Source organism: Lontra canadensis, unplaced genomic scaffold, assembly GCF_010015895.1.
Source record: "Lontra canadensis isolate GAN:19392208 unplaced genomic scaffold, GSC_riverotter_1.0 scaffold23, whole genome shotgun sequence".
In the NCBI taxonomy this organism is placed as follows: Eukaryota; Metazoa; Chordata; class Mammalia; order Carnivora; family Mustelidae; genus Lontra; species Lontra canadensis.
The window spans coordinates 6842079-6868941 of NW_022631017.1; the positions used below are offsets into that span (position 1 = coordinate 6842079).

Consider the following 26863-nt stretch of genomic DNA (forward strand, 5'->3'; position numbering starts at 1 on the left):
GGGGGACGGGGACCGGGGAGGACGCGACGGCCAGGGAGTCCGTTCTAAGACTCGGAGGCGGGGACAGGAGTCTCCAGCACACTGGCCCTCCCCTTTAAAGAAGCCAAATCCTCACACACCGGGTGAGGGGCGACAAAGGCGGCGCGCGCCTCGCGGGCGGGAGGAGCGGCGGCAGGGGGCGGGACCGCGGCGCCGGCGGGCTGGGGGTGCCCGGGGCGGGGGCCGGCGGAGGCGAGAGCCGGCAGTCGGGGCGCGCCAGAGCATTATTTTGGCGGGGTGGGTTACGACTGGATTGGGGGTTAAAAAAAAAAAAAAAAGCCTTGAGAGGAGAAGCGAAGGAAGGCTTAGGGACTGTGGGGGGAATGGGTCGAAGAATGAGATGAGGAGGATTAAGGGGAGAAAGGGTTAGAAGGCAGGGAGAGAAGGAGTGAGAAAAAGCCAGCCAAGGAGGTAGAAAGGAAGCAAAACCCAGGGTGGGTGTTAAGGAAGCCAGCAGGGAATGAGGTTAGGAAGACCAGGTATGGGGTTAGGTTTAAGAGCAGGGGTTTGAGGAAGAGAGCTTTGTAGGGGATGGTAGCAGGGTGAGGGTGCTGGGGGGAAGAGTTGGAAGTGGAAGGCAAGGAGGGGCAGAGCTGGGGTGCTAGTTGGGAGTAGAGGAGAGAGGGTGATGAAGAGCCAGACGTGACAAGGGTGTGAACTAGTGCAGAGCGAGAGGAGCTGAAGGACTAGGACCCGCGGTGGGGTGGGAATCGCGAGGTTCTGAGAAAGGTATGGGTTAGTGGGTGGGCGATGGGTGTAAATTCTTGAAAGTGAGGGAGGGTGAAATAGATACTGGACGAGTACCAGGTGGAGTTAGGAATTAGCGTAGTGGAAGGGTGAATGGAAACAGATGAGAGGTGAGGCGTTTATAGGACAATTCTGGGGCCAAACAAGCTGAAAGGAGAAAAGAGTAAGGGTGTAAAGGAGTGATGGCGGTCTGGGACATGGTAACTGGGGAATTGTGTTAATTGACGAGGTTCAGCCAGATCCAAGGTAAAAACAGTGAGGTGGAGAGACAGGGCTAAAAGGGGATGGTGAGAGAAGCAAGGAAGAGATGGGCCCTGGGATTTAAAGGATGAGATGGGGTGTAAGGGAAGAGAATAGGATTAAGGGAATTTGGAGAAGTCCTGCTGGATGAAGAACTGGACTAGACTGTGCAGGAGTGGGAATCAAATGTGCAGGTTGTGGGGAGATGTTCCAGAAAGTCCGCATGGGTCAGGGCACAGATGCTATAGTGGAGGATCAAGTGTAGGGAGCCTTTGGTGCAGAAGAGGAAGAACCATGGTGAGTGAACAGAGACCTAGAGATAGGAGTAAACACTGAAAAGTGAGAGTGGAGATTGGGGGGCGGTGGTGGGTGTTTGCAGGAAAAGAGTTCTTTGTTGAGAAGAGAACTGTGTGTTGAAATTGTGGGTCCCTTTGTCTGCAAAAGTAGGAAATTCCAGAAACCTGTCTTTCTCTTCAAGGCATCATGAATCTGCTTTCACCTCTCATTGTTTTTAATTCGACTTTCATGTCTACTTTGAAAAGATGAGGCCCATTTTGATTTGATTTTGTTCTTCTGTGAATGATGAAGCATCAACTCGATGTTGAAAACCTCTGCATTTCGCTAGTGTTGTGATGATGGGAATACAGGTTTTATTTACTTACAGTATGGCTCTGCCTGTGTGGTGTGATAGTGTTGTGTTGTAACAGGGTGTACCTGACAGCACTGAGCAGAGTGCTTTAGCCACAGCACATTCATTTTCAATGGAGAGCCTACTGTTGTTGAGATAGAGAAGGATGAACATCTTTTTGTTTTGATTAACCAACCAGATTTCTGCCTAATTGTTTTTTGGTGGTTGGAGAATATTGAGAAATCATTTCAGAAGAGAGCAAATAACCAACTAGGGAAGTTTGCTGAGGAAGAGATTTAAATCAGGACTGTGAGGGCTTTGAGTTCCTAAGCTGCCTTTAGCTTTATGTGGGACATTTCACACTGTAGTAGGTGACTTACTCATTAGCTAAATGGAATAAAGAAAGGGAGATTTGTAGAACAGTGGAGGATTTTAGAGTGGGACTTCTTTTTTAGGTTAAGTAGTGAATTTATGAGTAATTTTTTTTTATCATGAAAAAGCCTCCATACAATAATGCAATGCCTTGGACAGCTCCACTGCCTCTCCTGTTTTGTAGTTGTGACTAAAGAAGGCCATATTAATATTAATTTCTAGAAGCTTTTGATTTTTAAGACACTTCTGGAAATATAAAGGAAGATGAGAAATTTGGGACAAAATTTAGATTATTCTTACTATTTTGTTTGATGATTTTTATTCTGAAGCTTTTACATTTAGTTACGAATGTGAATGATTATTACTTTTTATTTGATAGTTCCAAAGGATAGCTATAATTTACTTAAGGAAAAAATGCAAACCGATCTTGAGAATCTTATTTGTGGTTATTTTATTAGCGTACATTCAGATATATAAAGATAACTTTTTTTCCAAAGTTGTATAAATTTTGAATTGCCACCGTTTTGTGGGTTTTTGTGTAAATGGCAAAGATGATAGCATTTGTAACAGCGAAGTTATATTTTGATTAGTGGTTATCAGAATCACTGATGTTCATTTATGTCAGTTTAGAATCTAAAATCTATCTGGATTCAGCTTCTATGTTCATGGATTCTGGATTCTCTTAGGCAGATGGTCAAGGTGACCACATTGATTTTGTAATTTAATAGAAGATTTTTAGAAATTACTATTTTTGCTGCTAAATTTCGAGAGGATTAGTCTGAAATGTAAACTTTGGAGCTGAAGAGTAACTTTGATGTGGGGCACCTGTTTCTGTAGGATGTTTGTGCATATTCCCTTCCTGTCTAGATAGGTTTGGTATTACTAGTAGGTTGTACTCTGTTTATGGTTTTGCCATTTTTGAAATGTAATTGTTTTATATTTGATGTCTTCATGTAAATAATTTTAGACTTATTTGATGTTGATGAAGAAGGGAAAAAGTCTGTTTGGGTTCTGTCTTTGTCTTTATCTGCCACAGTAGTATGCTAAATACACTGATGCTTATTGGGAATGGTTGTTTCTCAGTTGATACTTCTAAAACTGAAAATGGGTAATCTTTTGGTTCAGATAATACTATTCATCAGTAAGGACTCAGTGATAAATGTAAGCTTTGTTTTCATTTGCTCAAGTGAACTCAGTTGAACTTTATTTTGCTTATAATCTTGTTTGCTAAGCAAAAAACTTTTAAGTTCGATATTCAGATTTGAGTGAGTAGGTTTTACATACTTAAATGTTTTTCTGATTAATTGTAGATTCTTTGGATGGGAAGAGACCTTGAAAGGACCTCTAGTTTATCCTGCAACTTCAGTCAATATCCCACTTAAATCATCCCAGGTAGATAAAATTTATCCTGTTTTCATAAATCTTCAGAGAGAATGTGGCAACCTTTGTAGATAATCTTTTCTGGTATTTAATTATTTTCTTTATTAGGACAGTCTGCCTTCCGTCTAACCAGCATCCACCTTATACTATATTTGCATGTGTTCTCTGTTGCCCTGTTCTCCATTTCTGAGTAAAAATATGGGCTTACTATAGTATTAAGGGGACTCTAGTTCTTCATAAACTTAATAACAGTAGCTGCCCACATATATGCTTTTATGCCGCCCATTGTTGTAAGTTCTTTGTAGATTGGAACTCGTTCACTCCTAGCAGCAACCCTATGAGGTTGATGTTGTTACTGTTCCCATTTTACATGTGATGAAATAAAGTCTCCTTGAGATTAAATGACTTGTCCTCAAGGATTCACTCAGACTTTTTTTTTCCAGTTGTAGAATTCTACCAAGTGGTGGGGATAGGACTTGAACCTTGGCATTTTGAAGGCTGTCTCTGCTCTGGTATTACCTCTGCTTGAGGGCTATGAACTGATCAGTCACCATGTTCTTCTCCAGATTAAACAGTGCTGGTTTATCTTATCACTTAACCTGTCCTGTTTGCCAGTCCTTAGATTATCCCTGTGGTTCTGTTACTGACCTCTCCTCAGTGGCTTGCTAGATGGGGAACCTGGGACAAACACCGTGAGGGCTGTGGCTAATGCAAAGATTACATCAGGGTTCTTACATGCCCTTATTTTTTTCTTTTACAAAATGGTGTTCATAAAACAAAACAACCTAAAACCAGTAAAAATGCCTAAGTGCATTGCAGATAAATGGTTACCTATCTATCTTTTTCACATAAAAAAGGACTCATTATAAACCATATGGGTTTATAGTTGAGAGATTGTTGCCCATTGAGGAAAAATGGAACTCCAATTTCAGTGCAGATGTCTGTAAGCAAAGTGTGTTCAGATTCTGCCTGGTTTTTTTACTGTCTTCTCTTTATGTGTGTCTGTGCAAACAATATACTAAATATATTTATGTATGTTTTAATTTGGTTAAGTAAATTGATCCACCCTTTTTATTAAGACTTTATTTATTTATTTTTTTAGAGCAGCTTTAGGTTCACAGCAAAATTGAGAGGAAGGTGCAGAAATTTCCCGTATCCCCCTGCTCCCTTACATGTACAGCTAGCCTCTCCCATTATCAACATTCCCTCACCAGAGTGATTCATTTGTTATAGCTGATCCACTCTCATTTTTAAAAAATAACTAATAATTAGTGTTTATTATGTGCCCAGCATGAGCTAAGTATGTGAATTGTTTGAAACTCTCAGCAACCCTGTGAGAGAGCTTCTGTTGTTGACACTCTTTGTGTGTGTGTGACTTGATATTTTTATTATGTTTCAGGCTTATGGAAAAGTTGCAAAGATAGTGTGAGAACTTCTCTGTTCCCTCATTCAGATTCACCAGTTGCTTTCATTTGCCCCATTTGCTTTATCATTTTCTTTCACTTGAATATTTTTCAAGAAAAGTTGAAAGAAAGTGGGTAAGAAGGCCTTATTTTCAGGACCCTGAGATCACGACCCAAGCCGAAGGCAGAGGCCCAACCCACTGAGCCACCCAGGCGCCCCAAGAAGGCCTAATTTTAAAAAGAAAAGGTGGCGGTACCTGCGTGGCTCAGTCAGTTAAGCGTCTGCCTTCAGCTCAGGTCATGTTCCCAAGGCACTAGGATTGAGCCCCATGTCAGGCTCCCTGCTTAACTTCTCTCTCCCGTTTTGCCCTTCTCCCTGTTCCTTTTCTCTGTCTCAAATAAATAAAATCTTAAAAAAAAAATAAAAAGGAAAGGGGAGAATGTTTTGAATATATATTAAGTTGGTATGTTTGATTTTAGTTAATTTCACCTGTGAATGAGAAATTTGTAGGCCCCTCCCTCGTCAGCAAAAACCATGTCATGGTGTACACCTGATGGGGACCTTCTTAGCATCTGGCATGATGTGTCCACACACAAGGGAGTCCTCAGGATATGATAACTGTTAATGACATATGGGTGATTATTATGTTTTTAAGGATTTTATTTATTTGAGAGAGAGAGAGCGTGCACGAGTAGGGGGAGGGGCAGAGGGAGAGGGACAAGCAGACTCCCCACTGAGTGAGGAGCCCAGTGTGGGGCTTGATCCCAGGAGGACCCCAAAATCATAACCTGAGCTGAAGTCCGACACTTAATGGACTGAGCCTTTCACGCACCCCGTTTGGGTGATTGTTATGTGTAAACAGGAGTCACAGCCCTGTTCATCACTGTGATTGAGACATATTTAGGTGAAATACATATATTGAAGATCCTTATGTAGCATCAAGGAGCTGGAAGAAATCTAAGTGCAGAATGTACTTCTTAAGAACCAGGTTGCAGTTAATACAAATAGGTTTGCCTTATGGTAGAGGAATGAATATAAATATCCCAGCCTGTTACTACCTTCCTCCAAAGTAAATCTAAATTTTGAGAGTCTTTTCAGTTGTCATCATATATGGAGATGTAACTGACTCCATCCCACTACTATCTTCCAGCTCATCCTCAGTCTTTATTAAAATGGTAGCCAGTCCATTTCATAAAAACATGACCTGCAGATTGAGGCCTGTTCAGTTTTAGTATAAGGACTATTAACTATAGTCTTATGTATGTAAAATACAGCTCTTGTGGGCTTCTCCCCACCCCACATCTTTAAGTGATCATCAAAGCTATGAAATATAGCTCCTTACTAAAGCTGATTGTAATAATTAAAAACACTTAGCTTTCATAAGGATGAGAAAATTATAAATTATTTGGAAAGCATCCTTTCCCATCATGCATTATTGTTTCTGAGACATGGGCAGTTTTTAAAGACTATAATACTGTTCCTTTGCCATTTACATGTTAATAGAAGTCTGAAAAGTAAGGCGCTCTTCTAAAATTTTCGGGGTTGTTTTTATTATATGTCAAGTTGTAAATAGCATTCTGTGACAGGTATTTTCTCTCTTTGTCTTCTATTGAGCTAATTAGTAATTTACACTCTAGTAGAATCTCTTCCAGCCTCACTGTGTGAAAATGCCTGTTACTCTGTGCCTTCCATGCAGCCTGGGCTGGCAAATGATTGGGGGCAGACATTGGTTATCGCTTTGGAAGGATCAGGGATAAATTTTTTTTGTATTGTGTTTTTATAAACATACAGGCTTTTGTATATGTCCTGCGACGGCCCTGATGCCCACCCCACCCCCATTCAAATAGGCATGTTATGACCTCCTGTAATCCAGAGCTACTGTCCTTGATTCAGTTTTGGATCGTTTTCTATTCTTTCCCCCACCCCCACCCCAGCATTGCAGGATTTGGGAAGGATTAGCAGGGCAGTCTGGCAGAGTTTAGAGCCCGGGAAGCTGGTCTTCATTGCTCCCTGCAATTGCCAGAATACAGAGCTCCTTCTCATTGCCTTTAGAACCTAGCAGCGCTTCTTTCATTGGGCAAGTTATGTGAGGGGTGGGAGTGCAGCTCTGCTGTTAGTGAGTTAGGAAGATGCTTTCATACAATACTTGTATTCCTCCAAAGGAAGGATGGGTCCTACCTTTGTGTCAGCTTTTTCGCAATGCAGTCATGAGTGACCGAAAGATAATTTATAGCCTGTCTTTGGCACTTTGTCATGTTTGTGTTCTGCTCTTTCCTGCCCCCTGCTCTATCTCTTTCTGCCAGTCTCTGATATGGGAAAGATGATGTGTAGGATCTGTCATGTGCTCATGTGGACTGGCCATGTGGACATACTAAAGTAGCAAGAGCTTAGCTTTTGGATTTGAAATAAAGTCTTAAGTATCAGTTTGTTCTATGAAGAATATAAATTTTATTTGAGAATTAAGGGAAGCGTAGAGAGGATTTTACTGTTGCATCAGTTTTGAGTCAAAACCTTTCTAGAGTACTAGATAATTTGTGGTACTTATTTTTGCAGTTATGGGTACTAACTTATCAGGATAATAAGGTCAGTCCCTGTTAGAGCTCATTAGAGTCTCCCTGACAAAAATTGTTACTGGAGGTGGCCACAAAGAGAATTAGGTAAGAAAATGTGTGAATAGCTCAGTTCTGCCATCATTGCTAATAGCATTGTAATCATAAGCATCTAGCCATTGACAGTGAATCAGCATTTATGAACAGAAGACATCACATTTATGTAAACATTTATAGAGTAGGTGGAGGCTTTGTTCATGTTTTGTTTTCATAATCTGAAATACCTAGAGCATCTCTACGGATGATCACTGCTAAGATCTACTTCTCTTATTCTCCTTTTTCTGTGTTCTAATACAGCTACTCATATCAGTTGTCTTCATATTATTGGATGTTCATGGCCAAACACTCGTTATAGGCTTGTGCTTTAACATCTAAAAGAGGTCAAAGGTCAGATTAATGAGCAACATTTTATATAAAACAAAATATTGAAGTAGACATCACACAGAGGAGTATAATGAGTAAGTAAAGATGACGAAGTGAATATATGACTATGGAGTTAAATATACTCTTAAAAGAAACATTTGCTAAAATATATGGCATAGCTCAAAGAACTGATAGCAGTGTATTTCAAGTGCATGGTAAGCGAGCTTTAGTGAAGAGATCAAACTCATTTGTGATTGGCATCATTGTCTGCTCCATGCTAAAATCCTGCGTTGGTTAAATATTACCAGTCTCCCCAGTTACCCTGTAAATGTGCTTCTTGAACTTTTATTTTCTCCATAGAGAAAAAAAAGCTTAGCCTACACTTAATAATAATTCAAAATCTATTTAAGCTATCAATTCAAAAATCCTAATAATTTAAATAAATATAAAATAAAACATGTAATTTCCACTTTTACCTATTAGATTGGAAGATGATGGTAGCCAGTAGAGGCTAAGGATGTGGGGCAGCTGGAACACTCACACACTTTTGGGGGGAATGTAAATTTCCTTGGAGGTAAATTTGGCAGTGCCTATTAGAATTTAAAATGTGTTTACCCTGTGACCCAGAAGTTCCATTCCTAGAAATCTCTACTATGGATATATTCATACACTTGCATGAAAAATATGGATACAGTTGCATTGTTTGTTATAGGAAGAAAATGACATGTGACATTTCCACACAGTGGAACCTCCATGAAGCTGTTAGGAATGCAGTGGATCTCTGTTTGCTAATGTAGAAAGACGTCCACTGTTAAATTTTATTTTATTTATTTATTTTTAAATACACCTAAAAGTTCTTCCTTATTTGTTTAAGTGATCTCAGTGCCCAGCGTGGGGCTCAAACTCATGACCCTGAGATTAAGAGTCACATGCTCTTCCAACTAGTTGAGCCAGCCACACGCCCCTGTTAAATTATGTTTTTATTTTTTGAATTACATATTTTTTAAAAGTTATATTACAGAACAATATGTAGAATATTTCTATTTTCATAAAATGTAAGGACTGTTACCAAGGTGTTCGCTTTGTTTGGGGGAGGTATTCACTTTTTCCTCTATATACTTCTATGGTGTTTACTTTCAATAAGCCTGTGAAAAAGGGGTTCACTGACAACATCGTTACAGTGGGATCTTCTGAGGTAGAAAGGGAGAAGAAGGAAGCTGGCTGGAGAAGAGAACTACTTCATTCATGTGATACACATCAGTCAAATTTTTGAGTCAGAAGTGAGAACTGGAATGGCAGAAAGGGGGGTACACTGGAATTTGAGGCCATTTGGTGGAGGTTTTAAAGGCAATGATAAAGAGTCCGCATCTGATGTGAAGAATGATCTTATAAAATGGAGATGATAAAAGTACCTAGTCCATAGGGTTCTTGTGAGGACTAAATTAAATAATGCATATAAAATGTTTGGAACAGTAACTGACATGTAGTAAGTGTTCATTATTAGCTATTTTTATTGAATGAAAATACATTGTCACTTGTAAGCCTGAATAAATTAACATACTGTCTTTTATTATGTGTGCTGATGATTCTGCTGACCCCTCTGACAGATCACAGAGCTTGTGTGTTTTTCCAGCAGTACTGATGGTTGGACTAACCATTTCTATTTTTCACCTTTGATCCTCCCACCTGCTAAATCTTAGTATTAAAATCTGAAATACTGAAGGATTATAATTTTAGAGCTTTAGACATATGATGTCCTACAAGTTGCTTTTGGTTTTGCTTGCCAATATTATCTTGTATACTAGTTATCTTTTGGGGTTTGTTAAAAAAAAAAAAGGAGGGAACAGGTAATTTGGGGGGAAAACATTTTCTGTCCCATGGGATGTGGAATAGATATGTCACTTTGCACTAAATGTGTTCATCAGTTTTTGTTAGCAGTGCAGTGTAATGAGCATATTAGCTACAACACCTACATTGGCAGCCAGCAGTCTGCTTGTGAATTCTTTTAGAAAACAGAAATCTGGCGAGAAGAGTTCCTGAGCAGTTGAAATATCTTTGGGAAAATTACGTAGAACAAATAAAGTAGAAAAAATTTCTCCTCCAAAAAGAAATAGTTTCACCACTGAAAGCCACAAGAAAAGATGTTTTACTTGTCGATTGAGATGTGACAATGTAATTTGCTAGGACTTTAGAGTTCGTTCTGTATTTCAACCTTCCATTTAAGTTTGCCATTTAAAGAATTTGAATGTATATTTATATTTGTTAAAAAAAATTCTAAAACTGTTTTAAGAACAATGAATTTCTCACTTTATAGTATATGAATTCTATCATAAATTATTTTTTCCTTTCCACTTCCAGTTAAGATGTATCTTAAAGCATCTCTTTTTGAGGTTTTAAAATAAAAACATTCAGCGGAAATAACAATAAAAGTATATATTTAAGCACAGTACTTGGCACTTAAGTGTTCTGTAAATTTTATTGAATAAATTAGTGTGTGCATGAATAAAAAATATTTTTAATTTTAACTTTATACCCTGTGATTTGCTCACAGTCTAGCATTGATGTGTAAAGACCTTCTCTGCAGCATCCCATTTCCCTGCCTTTTTTCCTCTACTATGCCACAAGCACCTTATCTAATGTACTTGATGTATATCCTTGATTCTTGATTCTTTCTAAAACGCTCATTGATTTTTTTTGGTGTACTTATCTTTAATTCCAAAACTGTTCATGCACTACACTATTGCAGAATTTGGCTATAGAATTCTCCCTGTAAAAATGCTATAGCTCTGGGGTGCTTGGCTGGTTCAGTTGGTAGAGCTATGGCTCTTGATCTCAGGATTCTGAGCTTGAACCCTATGTTGGGTGTAGAGATTATTTAAAAAGAGAATCTTTTTTTTTTTTTTTAAAGATTTTATTTATTTACTTGACAGACAGAGATCACAAGTAGGCAGAGAGGCAGGCAGAGAGAGGGGGGAAGCAGGCTCCCCGCAGAGCAGAGAGCCTGATGCGGGGCTCGATCCCAGGACCCTGGGATCATGACCTGAGCCGAAGGCAGAGGCTTTAACCCACTGAGCCACCCAGGCGCCCCTAAAAAGAGAATCTTTAAAAAATAATGCTGTAGCTCTTACTCCGGTTTTACTTTTTTCACTCAGCACTGTTTTAAGATCTGCGAATGGTTTTGGGTATACATTAGCTAATGGCTCCTACCTGTAGTGCGCTACTCCATGGTGTGCATCCATTCCCATAGTGATGGGTGCCTAGGCTACCACAAACAGTGCTCCCAATAACAGACTTGTTTGTGTTCATGGACACGTTTGAGAATTTCTTTGGGATGCAGACTCAGGAGTGGCATTGCGGCATAAGCACTGTCAGGCTGCTGAGTGTACACACCTCACAAACATTGTATTGCAACCTCCCAACACTTGCTGTTAGCTACAGTTTGAATTTTTGCTGTTTAATACCTATTTTAATCTGAATTTTCTAACTACTAATGAGTGTGAACATTTCTTCATATTTTAGTTAACTGTTTCTCTTCTGTGAAATAAGCATGAAACAGTAAACATAGTATTAAAAATATTTTTTACTGAAGTATAATTTATGTAGAACATTATGTTAGTTTCAGATGTATATTATGATTTGCTATTTGTATATATTGTGAAATGATTACTATAGTAAGTCTAGTAACATTTATCCCCATACGTTGTTATAAAAATTTTTTTTCTTGTAGTGTAGACTTTATTCTACAATCTTTCTGATTTGCTTAGAGAATAGATCTGGACATAGTACATTTTTATTTCTATTTTTTAAAATTTTTAATGTAATTTTATTTTTTAAAAGATTTTTATTCATTTATTTGACAGAGAGAGAGATCACAAGTAGGCAGAAAGAGAGGGGAAGCACACTCCCCGCTGAGCAGAGAGCCCAATGTGGGACTCTGTCCCAGGACTCCGAGATCATGACCTGAGCCAAAAGCAGAGGCTTAACTCACTGAGCCACCCAGGCGTCCCATTACTTTTTTAGTTTTTAAAATTGAAGGAGCTTTTGTTATATATTTTATTTTGTAAGATATGTATTTTTTAAAGATTTTATTTATTTATTTGACAGAGAGAGAGACCCCACAAGTAGACAGAGAGGCAGGCAGAGAGAGATGGGGAAACAGGCTCCCTGCTGAGCAGAGAGCCCTATGCAGGGCTTGATCCCAGGACCCTGAGATCATGACCTGAGCCGAAGGCAGAGGCTTATTAACCCAGTGCGCCACCCAGGCACCCCTATTTTGTAAGATATTAATGTGATATTAATGTGTTTTCTCAGACTTCAAACAAGGAAGAATATCATACTTTATGCAACATCTTAAAGTATTATTTTCTTCCTGATTCCAAGAGCCTGAAACAAACATATTCTTCTAAAATTTATTTACTTTTACATTTTTTTAAAATATTTTATTTATTTATTTGACAGACAGAGATCACAAGTAGGCAGAGAGGCAGGCGCCCCTCCTTTTACATTTTACCTATTTAACTAATTTTTACACCCCATGTGAAGCTTGAATTCACGATCCCGAGATCAAGAGTTGCACTCTCTTCCAACTGAGCCAGCCAGGCACCCCTAAACAAACATATTTTTATGCATTCAACTCAAAAGCTGTAGAGTATGTTACAATTAAACCACCTTGCTAATTAATCTATTCTCATTGTCTTCATTTATGCTGAAAGGAGAGCAGGCATTTTTACTAGAGTAGATTTGGTTGGAGAGTGCTTCATTTTGTTAGTTTAAAAAGATTTCCTGGGGCGCCTGGGTGGCTCATTGGGTTAAAGCCTCTGCCTTCAGCTCCGGTAGTGTTCTCAGGGTCCTGGGATGGAGCCCCGCATCGGGCTCTCTGCTCAGCAGGAGCCTGCCTTCCCCCTCTCTCTCTGCCTGCCTCTCTGCCTACTTGTGATTTCTGTCTGTCAAATAAATAAATAAAATCTTAAAAAAAAATAAAAAGATTTCCCTTGGCCACAGATCGGTAGACTATCAAAAAATATCAGCTCCAGTTATTTCCTATGTTTACAGTCTCCCTAGATGTCAGAAAACTGAGTAGTGGGCAACACCTCCTCTACTTGTCTGTTTATTGAAGAGTCCAATGCTTGATCCTAAGCATAACCTTAATGTTCATTGACTGTAAATAGATATTATTAAATATGATGAACAAATACTATTCATATGCGTTTGCTATGAGAGGGCTATAGATGTAATTTTTAGAGTATTTGGGGATAGAGAAGAACATATTTTCTGAGATGCCATTTCTTAGGGTCTTAGAGAATGCTGAGCAGCAGTTCAGATCTGGTGAATCCCACTACTGTTTGTGTCAGTCTTCAGGAAGGGATAAATATCTCTGATAGAAAATGTTGGCTTGTTTCAACAAATCCACAGTATTTGGAAACAATGGTCTCTGAGGCATTTTCATTTCTTTTTTTTTTTTTTTTTTTTTTTTAAAGATTTTATTTATTTATTTATTTGTCAGAGACAGAGGGAGAGAGAGTGAGCGAGCACAGGCAGACAGAGAGGCAGGCAGAGGCAGAGGGAGAAGCAGGCTCCCCGCCGAGCAAGGAGCCCGATGTGGGACTCGATCCCAGGACGCTGGGATCATGACCTGAGCCGAAGGCAGCCGCTTAACCAACTGAGCCACCCAGGCGTCCCGGCATTTTCATTTCTTACCAAAATGTGATGCAGTCGGGTTATTCTTTTGACATTGGTTTAGCATCTGCTGGACTGTTTGAAAAAGGAATTTTAATTTGTGAAGTGATAGAGCCATAAACTGTGAACTTTCCCCAGTAATACCATAATATGCTTAAATTTTTCCTTTTTTTTTTGGCTGGCTTTGAGTTTATGATTTTTGAATAAGTATCAGCAAAATATTATTTACTGCTCTTAATTGTTTTCAGGCAAAGCCACACTCTGTGTGAAGGTGTAGTATGTTTTTTCAAATTACTGGATTTTGCTCTGCCTTGAAAATTACATTTTTTATTATTTTCTTTTCCTCCCAAAATCTTGCTTGGAAAATCATGTTTTTAGGGACGCCTGGGTGGCTCAGTTAGTTAAGCGTCTGCTTTTGGTTCTGGTCATAATCCCAGTGTCATGGGAGTGAATCCCACATCGGGCTCCCTGCTCATTGGGGAGCCTGCTTCTCTCTCTTTCTCTGCCCTCTGTGTTTGTGCTCTCTCTCTCTCTCTAGCTCTCTCAAATAAATAAATGAAATATTTAAACAATTATGTTTTTAGATGTGATTTTAAAACATTCTCTTTAAACTTTTCAAGAATGTTTTACAATTTAACATTTATCAGTGCTAAGTTGTATGTACCATAAAAAGTACCCTACCTGCTTTTCTTTCCCCCAGCATTTGGCCTCTACAGGGACCTCCATTTTCTATTCTTCCAGCTGTTTCTTTTGGTATTTAATGCTACACTTTTAAGCAGTAGGCTTATGCTGCTATTTTTAAAAGTCTGTATAGCTCGTTCTCTAGACCTGCACAGCTGTCATTCTTGGATCTACCTTCCTTCATCTCCTTATGTTGGGACCTCTGTTTCCTGGACCCCACATCTTACCTCTTCAGTGTTTATAATTAAGCAGTTCTTCCAGAAGTTTCCTAAGAAGCTGCATAGGATGTACATTTGGGAATCTGCATATATGAAAATGTCTTCCTTTTCTCTCATACTTGATTTATAGTTTACCTGGGAATGTAGTATAGAATAATTTTCTGAGTTTAACAGGAATTGCTTTATTGATTTTTAGCTTCTGTTGTTGCTAATGAAAAGTCTGTTGATGTTCAGATTTTTTTTTCTTTTCCCCTCCTTGATTAGAAGTGCTTTAGGAGTTGATCTTTGTCTCTGATATTCTGAAATTTTATGATAATCTGCCTCACCGTGAGCCTTGTTCTATCTGTCGTGCAGGGCACAGTGGGGACCTATTCAATTTGGAAATGTAGATTTTTCAGTTCTGGGAGATTTTCTTGAATTCTTAAATTCTAACCAATCTCCCCCTTCTCTCTCTTGCCCTCAGTTTTCCCATTCTTTCCCTCCTGAACTCACTCTATTTGTGTTTGGAATGTATGGACTGCTTTACTTTTCCTATTTTTACTATTTCTTATCTTTTTTGTCTCTTTACTTTCTGGAAGATGTCTTGACGTCAGATTCTTCTAATTAGTTTTATGTTTCTGCTTTCCTATTTTTAATCTCTAAAACTCTTTGAAAATAAAAAGAAAATTTCATTTTTATGTAATCTCTTCCCCCAACATGGGGGTTGAACTCAAAACCCTGAGATCAAGAGTCGCACATTCCACCAACTGAGCCCACCAGGTGCCCTATGAATGTTGCTTCTACTTTTTTTTTTAAAGATTTTGTTTATTTATTTGAGCGAGAAAAAGAGAGTAAGAGAGAGCATGAGAGGGAAGAAGGTCAGAGGGAGACGCAGACTGCCTGCAGAACTGGGAGCCCGATGTGAGACCCGATCCTGGGACTCTGGGATAATGACCTGAGCCAAAGGCAGTGGCTTAAACAACTGAGCCACCCAGGTGCCCTGAATGTTGCTTTTATTTATTTATTTATTTATTTATTTATTTATTTATTTTTAAAGATTTTATTTATTTATTTGACAGACAGAGATCACAAGTAGGCAGAGAGGCAGGCAGAGAGAGAGGGGGAAGCAGGCTCCCCGCTTGAGCAGGGAGCCCGATGCGGGACTTGATCCCAGGACCCTGAGATCATGACCTGAGCCGAAGGCAGAGGCTTTAACCCACTGAGCCACCCAGGCACCCCTGAATGTTGCTTTTAAATAGTCTATTTTTGTTTCATGGGTGGAATAGCTTTTCTCTGAGTATGTTAATTGTAATTTATTTTTTTTTCTTCAGTTTCCTGCACCATCTGTTTCCTTAAAATACCTTTACTTGATCATTTCTTTTGGTTTTTCATTTAGGGGATTTCCTTAAATGGATAGCTTTGGATGTCTTACTCATGTTCCGTAACAAGCCACTGTAAAACTGAAAGCTGGATTTGCTGGAGCGGGGCTTCTAAAAGTTGACTGGTGGTGTTATTCATTATAAGGTAGTTAAGAGCTCACTTTTAGCAGTCAGTATTTCTAGGTGTTTTTCGGTTGACCAGGTTCTTCCCTAGAGCGAATTTTCCCATCCTCAGTTTACACCCCTGGCTGCAACATCTGGGTTGCTGAGTGGGAAAAGAGTTGGAGGTATCTGCCTTTCAGGATAGCAACTCATCCATAATCCGTGTCTTTTTAGACTCCCTAGTTGTGCTTGAGTCTAGTTTCCAGAGTAGGCTTCCCATCCGCTGACTGGTGGCTGTTTGGAGTGAGGCTGGGTATCTTGGGGCAGAACTTTCACCCTGTTCTCCTTTTTCATCCTTGCCTGCTATCCCCACTTTCAGAGGTATTCTGAGCTTCTCTGGTGTATTCCAGCACAATTCAGTGTGATCTGGGGTTCCGCTTAACATGCTCCTTTGTGCTGCTAAATCTAATAACCCATCCATCTGCTTTACAGCTTCCACAAAATTTGTTGTAGTAGTTTCCTTTCCTATTCTTCATCTTTCAGATCTTGTTCTTACTGTTGTTTTCAGTGGAGTTACTGAGAGCAGAGAGGTAAATGCGGGTGTTCAGTGCATCATGTTTCACTGAAAATCCAAACTTCTCTAATGCCCTGATCCGTACAAGACTTAATAGATAAATGGCTTGTGGCAGTTTCAGAACTTTGCTACAGTACAGACAGAAATCTGGATAACATAAATTCATTTTGTTTTTTGCTATCCTCATGGATTAATGCCTAACGTGTAGCTTTCTAAAAGAGAATGACACCTGAGTGGCTTTAGGAACTTTACAGAGAGAATAATAGAACTTTTTGATGTGGAAACAGACCCAGAGTGCAGAAGTGACCTATTTATGTTTGCTCATCTATCTAGAACTGGAACTGGTCTCTTCTCCAGTTGTCTTTTCCTTACCACTATGGTTCTGTCTTTTTCCATTGAAGTAACTGGAAATAGAAGCCCTTTATCCGTTGCTTGTGTCACCCAAATGTCCTGTTAACTTTGTGTATGCTTTGAGTTTACAGTCATGAGTGGGGTGGGGGGGATTATTTAAGTGTTTTTCTTTCTGTTAATTTTTAGGGCTTGTTTTTATTTTGGTGAACTTCAAACTTGATAAAATGTGTATTTCACCATCTAAAGATGTTTCTGTTTTGAAGAATTTATAGTAAGCATTTAAAAGGTTTATTTTCTTTCTTCCTACTATTCCATTCTCAGTGGGTTCCAAAAGTTCCTTGAGGGGGAAAGTGGAAACATTTTCCTGAATATAATTATAGCAGGTGAAATAATTTAGAACAACTCAGGATGCCTGTTAAAATGTGGAAGTAGGGGCGCCTGGGTGATTTAGTGGATTAAGCATCTGCCTTCAACTCAGGTCATGATCTTAGGGTCCTGGGATAAAGCCCGCATCGGGCTCTCTGCTCAACAGAGAGCCTGCTTCCCCCTCTCACTCTGCCTGCCTCTCTGCCTAATTGTGATCTCTCTCTCTGTCAAATAAATAAAATCTTAAAAATAAAATAAAATGTGGAAGTAATGTGGAAAAGGGAAGCAGGTGTTATAAAAATATCAACAGGGTTGAGCACTTTCTTACCAACTTTTCAAAACTCATTTCTCAGTTCTTCTCTAAGGCCTCTTCCTCGGTTTTACTCCATGGAATATAAAGCTTTTTTTTTTTTTTAAGATTTTATTTTTTTTATTGAGACAGAAAGCAGAGCAAGAGAGAGAGAGCAGGAGCAGGAGTGAGGGGCAGAGGGAGAGGGACAAGCAGATTCCCTGCTCTGTGAGGAACCCACCCGACGTGGGGCTTGATCCCAGGACCCCACGATCATGATCTGGTCCAAAGGCAGACACTTAACAAGTTGAGCCACCCAGGTGCCCCAGGACATAAATCTCTTGTCTTATTTCCCCATTCCCTTCTGTAAACTGTATGTGGTACACTTGCCTACGGCACATTGCTGGATTCATTATATGTTGGTGTAGAATTCTTTGTTGAGTTCTATGTAAAATGTTTGGGGCAAAACTCCTACATTGTACTTTTGACTAGATTTACTTGCATATTTATGAAACGCCTTCTTTGACTGAGGTACCGGGCTCCTGTGTAGGTGCTAGCATCTTTTGGGGTACATATTAGATCTTAAACAGATTCCTGATGGTTGGTATAAATTCACTTTTTTTCTACTCACTATTTCGAAGGAATTGAAAGAACGGGCTCTGCCCCTTCCTTTGCGTCACATTGGTAGCTGGCAGTAATAGCTGGGATCAGAGTGGGGGAAAGCCTGTTGTTTGGAAGCTCAGGGGTCTAACATTCCCTTATGTGGAAAGTGAACATGTTGTAAGAGAAGTCCTTTGAGATTCCTTAAAACCTCCAGGTTTTATGATCATAAAGAGGTGCATCCATTCAATCAGTGACACTCTTTGTAAGAACAAAGGAAAATGTCTCTTAGGATTGAATGGAGTTCATGGACGTGTTTCCATAACTGAGCTAAGCTGTTGCATACATAATCTGAAGTAATCTAGAACACCTAGAATGATAATGCTTTGGTTTCATTTTTTGATTTTTTTTTTTTCCTTTCCCCCTCTTCTCCGGTTAGGTAGTTCTTTCTCATTATACCTTGGAAATGTTTTTTAGCTTTTGTTTTTTCTAATTTTTTTGTTGTGAAATATGTTTTAAAACATGTGCTTTTTTTTTTTTTTAAGATTTGTTTTTTAGGGGTTCCTGGGTGGCTCAGTCATTAAGCATCTGCCTTTAGCTCAGGTAATGATCCCGGGATCCTGGGATCCAGCCCCGCTGTCGCTGTTGGGTTCCTTGCACAGTGGGAGGCCTGGTTCTCTCTCTTCCACTCCCCCTACTTGTGTTCCTTCCCTCTCTTGCTGTATCTCTCTTTCTCCCACTCTCTGTCAAATAAATAAATCAAAAATATTTGGGGGGAAAATTTTTTTTTTTTTTAAAGATTTTATAGTTAAGTAATCTCTACATACAGTGTGGGGCTCAAACTCACAATCCTGAGATCAGGAGTCTCATGTTCTACCAACTGAGCCAACCAGGTCCCCCAAAACATTTGTGCATTTTAAAGACCAGTGAAACAAAAGCCAGCATTAGCCATCCTATAAGTGTAAAAATTCCCTGCATGATGTTCCCTTACACCCCACCCAGGATAACCAACATCCTGACTGTTACCAAGAAAGGTGGGATTTTGCTTCTTTTTATTATCTTTTAAATTCTAAACTTGGGAATGGATTTGCTCAATAATGAGAGGCCTTCAGTCTTTTTACATGTTTTATTTTTCACATGAGGTAATACTAGAAAAATAACAGATGATGCTGTTATGCCATGCTCTTCTGAACACTTTCCACATCTTAATTCCCCATCAGCTGTATGAAGTAGGTGAGGAGCAGAGCCCAGGCTAGGAATTAGGTTCCACTGAGATTCTAATCCAGCCAATTGATGCCTAAACTTGCTCTCTTAAGCATGACATCTAGTTAGGATACTGTTGTATAATTAGATACAATTTTATATTTTGAAGATCTGGGTTTATTTTGTATCTTGGAATACTTTAACCAGATAACAGGGTAGCCACTGAGCTATGTATTGTTTCTGCTAGAACTGTTTTCTTGGAAAGCTCTATAGGGTTTTGGTTCTTGTCCAAACACTCGTAGTATCTCATTGCTTGGCACAGATAAATAGTCCATCAATTTATGTAACCCTTATTGTATCTTTTAGTATTGTCCATTTCAGAGCCCTTCTAAAATGTTTATTTTATAAACATTTATTTTATAAATACCAGTGACTTTTCATAAGTACCAGGGAATTTTCAGGGAAAACTAACATCATCACTTTATGTTTATTGAGTGGTGATATGTAGGTTAGAGTTAGCTTTAATTTTTAAAAGAAGAGCTGTGATTATAGGAAACATTTTTCTAATATTCAAAATTCTTAAAAGACTTTTATGTTTGTAAGACACAATAATTTTTGGCACTTGTTTAGATATAATCTCCAAGAGATAGCTTCTTTATAAAACTGTTATTGACTCTAGTGAATTTATGTTTCCTTTGCAGTGTTTTCTCGAAAACAACTAGCTGCAGTGATAAATCCTTTTTTTTCCTTTTTTTGTTTTGCTTTTAAAGTAATCTCTACACGCAATGTGGGGCTTCAACTCATGACCCCCAAATCAAGAGTCTCATGCTCTTTCACTGAGCCAACCTGCACAGCCTGCAGTGATAATAAGTCTCTATGTTTAAGTTTTAGAATCAGATACTGTTTCCATAGGAGTGCAGATTTACGGCTCCGTCTCCTCTCGAACAAGGCAAATAAAGTGCCTCAGGATATTGCTAACTGACAACTAAATTTTACCATGACACAAAACTTTGCTTAAGTAAACCTCCTGTTTTTTTGCCAAGGATGTAGAGTTATGGATGTAAGCAATTGTCTTGGGCTTAGGTACTGCTGTTTTTTCCTGTGTGATCCTGGACGAGTCATTTAACAACCGATTCAAATATCCATTCTTCATCCATGGGGTGCCACTGACACCTGCCTCATTGTGAGAATTAACTGAGCAAATATACGTGAAAACACCTCACTTCATGTGGTATCTAGTAGGAGTAAAATAAATGTTCATAAATGTTCTCTTCCCATTAAAATTGCTGCTCTTTGCGGGCAAAATTGTTGTATTTATAAAATGGGCTTGGTAGGGGCGCCTGGGTGGCTCAGTGGGTTAAATCCTCTGCCTTCGTTCGGCTCAGGTCATGATCTCAGGATCCTGGGATCGAGCCCCGCATCGGGCTCTCTGCTGAGCAGGGAACCTGCTTCCCTCTCTCTCTCTGCCTACTTGTGATCTCTGTCTGTCAAATAAATAAATAAAATCTTTAAAAAAAAATGTGCTTGGTAATGAGAACTAAGGTTTTAAAATGGTTTGAATGAATGCTGGCTGACTGAACTCTACCAATTAATAGTATTTATTGTATGTGGGGAGTAGGAAAATAGGAGTCGATTTCAGCACAGTGATGGAATGGCAGTTCTGGTGCATCCTAGACGGAAGGCTATTTTTGTGGCTGCTGCCCTACAAACTAAATGGGCTTTGGTCTTGCTTTTGTTTGCATATATTGATCTTGGATGATTAGGGAGAATGCAAGTATATCTGCTCTTGCTTTTTTTTTTTTTTTTTAAGATTTTTATTTATTTGACAGACAGATCACAAGTAGGCAGAGAGGCAGGCAGAGAGAGAGAGGAGGAAGCAGGCTTCCCACTGAGCAGAAAGCCCGACGCGGGGCTCGATCCCAGGACCCTGGGATCATGACCTGAGCTGAAGGCAGAGGCTTTAACCCACTGAGCCACCCAGGTGCCCCTCTGCTCTTGCTTTTAAATCATTTTATTTTTTGGTGAGAAGAAATTCCCAGGGTGGCTAATATCTCATGCCCTTTAATCCCTATAAGCTGTTAGTTAAGACCAGGATGTTATTTAACTAAAGATGCAGGTACCAAAAACATTTTAGGATTCTTTAGCTCCACAGGAAAGATCAGGTTCTTTTATCCTAGCATGCTCCCCCAAGCCCCTGGAAAGTTCAAATATCAATGTCTCTTCTCACCAGAATAAGGATCTAAAGTCTTTGCTATTTTTGGTAGCAGGGAAATAAGGGCTAACCCATGTGTAGCTCTTGTCAGTTTACAATGCGCTTACACATACATTTTCATATTTGATCTGTGCAACACCCTCAGAAGGGAGTAGAAGTGAGAAGGTAGAGGTCCCAAGACAATAGTGAGTTGCCCAAGGTTACACTGCTAATAAGGGATAACCTGAGGCTTAAACCCAAGCTTTATGATTCTAAATCTAAGGCTTTTGCACTCTTCTGTGTTCTTTTGCCCCTTATAAATAAACAGACCCATCTAATATCTTATTGCTAGATATGGAAGTCAGTCAAAGCAGGTGGATTCTAAAACTTTTTTTTTAAAAGATTTTATTTATCTCTGTGAGTGAGAGAACACAGGTGTGCATGCGTGTGAGAGAGAGCATGGATGGGGGAGGGGCAAAGGGAGAGGGAGAAGCAGGCTTCCTGATGAGCAGGGAGCTCAATGTGAGACTAGATCCCAGGACCCTGAGATCATGACCTGAGCCGAAGGCAGATGCTTAACTGACTGAGCCACCTGGGCACCCCTAAAACTTTTTTAAAATTGTGTATATATTTATTTATTTGACAGAGAGGGAGAGAGAGAGAGAGCACATTGGTGAGCATGAGTCAAGGGAGGGAGAGAAAGAGGGAAAGAATCCCAAGCAGTTTCTGTTCTGAGCATGGAGCCCAGGACTTGGGGCTCAATCCCAGAACCCTGAGATCATGAACTGAGCCAAAACTGATAGTCCAGCACTTAACTGACTGAGTCACACAGGCATTTAGGGAAAAAAATTCCTAATGTGGGGCTTCACCAACTTTTAGTCCGAGACTCTGGATCTCTTACACGTCATTGTGTTGGTCCCAGTTTGTCTTTATTTTGGAAGGCTAAAATAATGTGAAGTGTTTTGTTCTAAAACAAATACGTACATGTGGAGAGATGAAAAAAATACAGTTAACAGTGATAAATGCCATGTGAAGTTTTTGGGTTTTGGAGGGCTTGCTTTTTAAAAAATTTTTATTTTTTTTTAAAGATTTCATTTATTTATTTGAGAGAGAGAGAGAGCACAAGCAGGGGGAGCAGCAGAGGGAGAGGGAGAAGCAGGCTCTCCACTGAGCAGGGAGCCTGATGTGGTGCATGATTCCAGGATGCTGGGATCACGACCTGAACCGAAGGCAGATGCTTAGCCAATTGAGCCACCCAAACACACCTGTTTTGTTTTGCTTTGTTTTTTTTTAAAGGTTATTTATTTGAGAGAGAGTGCATGAGTGGGGGGAATGGGGGAGGCAGAGGGAAAGGGAGAGAATCTTAAGCAGACTCTGCACTGAGTGTGAAGCCCAGTGCAGGGCTCAATCTCACAACCCAGAGATCATGACCTGAGCCAAAAATCAAAAGTCTGATGCTTAACCAACTGACCCACCCAGGTGCCCCTGCCATGTGAAGTTTTCAATTGAAAATACTTTGTAAATATTAGAAAGCATATTGCCCAAGAAGTACACTTTGAGATAAAGGTCAGTTTAAAAGAAGACGTCCTCTATCAATCATTCAGTCAACAATATAAAGTCAATAGCTGGGGTGCCTGGGTGGCTCAGTTGGTTAAGCATATGCCTTTGGCTCAGGTCATGACCTCAGGGTCCTGGGATCGAGCCCCACATTGGGCTCCCTGCTCAGTGGGGAGCTTGCTTCTCCTTCTCCCACTCCCTCTGCATGTGTATGTGCTCTCTGTCTCTGTCAAATAAATAAAATCTTAAAAAAAATCAATAGGATACTAGAAAGAATGAGAAGCACTCTGTTCTCAGGAAGCTCATAGTTAGGTTAACATTCTGTGTACACTGTATAATAAAACTTTGTAAACCCATGGGCACATTTCTGTTTCATGGCAAAAAAGCATTTTAATAAACAGCTTCTAAGAAATCAGTTCATTTGGCCAGTGAACTTGGATTTTACCACCTAAATTATCCTGAGCCACAGTCAGAGTGTTTAAGTGCAGTCCTAGCATGCTTTGTACTTCCCAGAAAATCATAAATCTGTTTTCCAGTTTCTGTATAGAGGTCCTAAATTTGAACTTAAACCATAAGGACCATTAATTGGTAAAACCCATAGCAACTAATAACTTAGAATCATAGAAAAGTAAAGTCAGCAGACCTTGAACTTTTTTGTTCATGCTATCTATACTGCACTCTGAAATGTAAAGTGTTACACGTTTCTTTTTACATTATTATTTACTCTGGGTATTAGTGCAGATTATGGAATTTCAAATTTAAGTGGTCCAGGAGATCACAGAACTCTTCAGTGGCAGAACGAGGACTGAAACCCAGGTTTGCTGATAGTCCAGCCTAGCTTTTTCTTTTCCTGCTGGAATTCCTAATATAACATCCAAGAAACGTTTAATCGTGATCTTCTTAAAATTTTACATGCGGTCTCTTTATTCAGTGGTTTGGATGCATCTAAAATTTTCCCTTATTGTATGAGTTTACTCTGCCTTTGTATCTTCTAAGGCTTATTTTTACTTTGATTAGATATGACGGATCAGGAGCGCCTGGGTGGCTCAGTCAGTTAAGTGTCTGCCTTCAGCTCAGGTCAGGATCCCAGAGTTCTGGGATCAAGCCCCGTGTTGGGTGCTCCCTTCTCAGAGAGAGTCTGCTTCTCCTTCTCCCTCTACCCTCCCTCTACTTGTGCGCTCTCTCTCACTCGCTCACTCTCTCAAATAAATATTAAAAAAAGATATAACTGATTATTCATACTTTAAAAAATTACTTATGACATGGACTTAAAAATATGTCATTTTTTAGACTTTCTACCCAGCTACAGAGAAAGCATTGGTTTCTGAGCTGTTGGTTCTTCAGCAGTGACAATGAAAATATGTTTCCACTTCAAAACAAACACCATTAGATATAGCTTCCTGGCTTATCACACCTGCCTTTTCTGCTCTCAGGGCTGTCTTGAGTCACCTGAGGGGTAGGTGTAGAAGCACTTTGAAAACCATCAAGTGCCATAACAATATGTTGTATGCATGCATTCATGTGTGAATCTTCTGATTAATTGTATACTTGAGACGGTTTTTTTTTTTTTTTTAAAGATTTTATTTATTTATTTGACAGAGATCACAAGTACGCAGAGAGACAGGCAGAGAGAGAGGAGGAAGCAGGCTCCCTGCTGAACAGAGAGCCTGATTCAGGGGCTCGATCCCAGGACCCTGGGATCATGACCCGAGCCGAAAGCAGAGGCTTTAACCCACTGAGCCACCCAGGCGCCCCTTGAGACGGTTTGTTAAACGACATTTTGCTGCAAGAGTTTATAGATTGGGATAGGCCAAATGTTTGACTGGGTCACGGAAAACATTTAAATCCAGCAAGGCTTGCTGGTAGTCAAATCATAGAGTGGGTGCGTGGTAGGAAATAAGGCTGGAGTGTTGGTACCTTAGAATGTGAATAGAAACAACAGATTCGAACATTTTCTTTGCTTAGTATCTAGCCTATTTGTTCTTTCATCAGGATTTTTTGAGCACCTAGTAAAGACTAGGCATAGTTTTAGATGTCACTGATGTTCACAATAAGTAAGACAAGGTACTGCTATCCCCCAGGAGTTTACAGGGGAAGATAGTTATAGACAAGGTATAACATAGGATAATAGATGTTTCTATTTTGTAATCTACCACATAACTGACCTTGCCAAGAAAGGTATAACCTTGGTTAGATTTTTAAAAAATTTAAATGTATTAATATTCTCATGATCTTTTTAAACTTTAAAAAACAATATTATAAAATATATACTTAAAATATTTTGAGATATGTAACACAAAAACTATATTTTTAAATGTATAAATTATTTATATATATTGAATCTTAGTTATATTTAATATTCAGTTACATTTGTTTTGTATATATTTATATTTAGATAATCTTAATTACCTAAAATGAATCTTTTCTACTTGGTGAGCCATCTGAACATTCCCTATCTGGCTGCATTACTGTTAGAGAGCTCTTCAAGTAAGGGAGGGCACAGCTGTCACTTTGATGTTTGGTGCCAGTACTTCTTCAGAGCAGAAACCTGACTTTGAATCCTAGCTCTGGCAGATAGTAACTGTGGAACTTATTTGTGCCTCAGTTTCAATGTCTGTGAAATGGAAATAAAGATAATACCTAACTCATCATTGTGAGAAGCGAATGAGTTAATACATGCGAGAGTGCTTAGGTGAGTGTCTGGCATACATTTAAAACTGTATAAATGCCATCAGCAGCTATCATTGTCACTGTTATTGTTACTATTTGGCAGAATAATGTGAGGAAGCTTAAGAATGGACTTTCTCAAGCTTGAAAATTGCTCAAAACTAAAGGTAGAAAGATAAAAAGACGGGAAAGAAGGGAGCTAAACCTTTGTTGATCATCAGCTATGTGCATGGCAGTGACCTCGTATTTACCTACATTTTCATTTAGTCCTTACACCAGTGCCCTGAAGTATATTAGAAAACAAGCTCAAATTAGGAAACTTGCATAAGGTCTTGTCCAAGTAAGTGGACAACACGATGATAACTGGTCTTTGCTATTCTGCATCCTGTACTCTTGCCTTGCAGGACACTAGAAAACGTGAGAATTCAGCAAGTTTCACTAGGAGGTAAGCTTGAAATTTGCTTGTTAGGGACTTTATTTTTAATGATCATTTAAAGGATGTCATCACCATTTTTAGTTTCTTCCTACTGTAGTGATTTGTTTTATGAATCTGTAATTCCACCCCTCCCATTCAAAAATACATTGCAATAGTTTAAATGATGTAAGTGGCACCTAGATGGCACATATTTGGACACACAGAGTCTTAGTAATAGTTTTCAGAATTAAGCTGAATTATAATCTCCCAATTTTCAAGATCACTATTGTAATTATTGAAGTCATTACTCCTGAAGTTAATAGCTATTCCATAGGGCTTTTAAGCCTAAATTCCATGTAGCTACATATCCTAGGTACTGATCCTTTTTTTGAATTTATAAATAAAATTCGTGAAATTGCTTTTCTTTTGCTGTTTATTAGCCCAACCTTACGAATTGTTTCCCCTGTAGGTAATAGAGAAGAGGTTTTTGAATTTATAAATAAAATTCATGAAATTGCTTTTTTTTTGCTGTTTATTAGCCCAACCTTATGAATTGTTTCCCCTGTAGGTAATAGAGAAGAGGAAACCTAATCAATGGCTGTGGAATGATACGGAAGAAGATGGAAAAAACTTGTTTAATGGGTAAGAAATAAAACTATAATAAAAAGATTAATGAAAATTATTCTTAATAGTGTTATGTATGGCCAGTCTGTAATAAGTGGCCAAGGTTGGTATTCTAATAGGGTGAATGATCAGTCACCATATTTGTCTTATCCCCAGTCTGAACTTTCATCACCTGCTTCCTTCTTACCATTGTGAATTTCTCAGTACTA

At 39.1% G+C, this 26863-nt stretch overlaps 2 protein-coding genes across 4 annotated transcripts in view; both read left to right on the plus strand.

Moving 5' to 3' along the window:
* The window catches only part of MED20 (mediator complex subunit 20), a 50746-nt gene extending 24093 nt beyond the window's left edge, over positions 1–26653 (plus strand). For both annotated transcript variants that reach the window (XM_032862203.1, XM_032862202.1), the window contains exons 5-6: positions 3337–3418; positions 26599–26653. The gene's annotated coding sequence lies outside the window, so the exon portion shown is untranslated. The remainder of the gene's footprint in view (positions 1–3336; positions 3419–26598) is intronic.
* USP49 (ubiquitin specific peptidase 49) overlaps positions 3340–26863 on the plus strand; it is a 75163-nt gene continuing 51639 nt past the window's right edge. The window contains exon 1 of one of the 2 annotated variants that reach the window (XM_032862190.1): positions 3340–3418. The gene's annotated coding sequence lies outside the window, so the exon portion shown is untranslated. Of the gene's footprint in view, positions 3419–26595; positions 26673–26863 lie in introns of those variants that run through there. The other variant, XM_032862189.1, reaches the window with a different exon arrangement.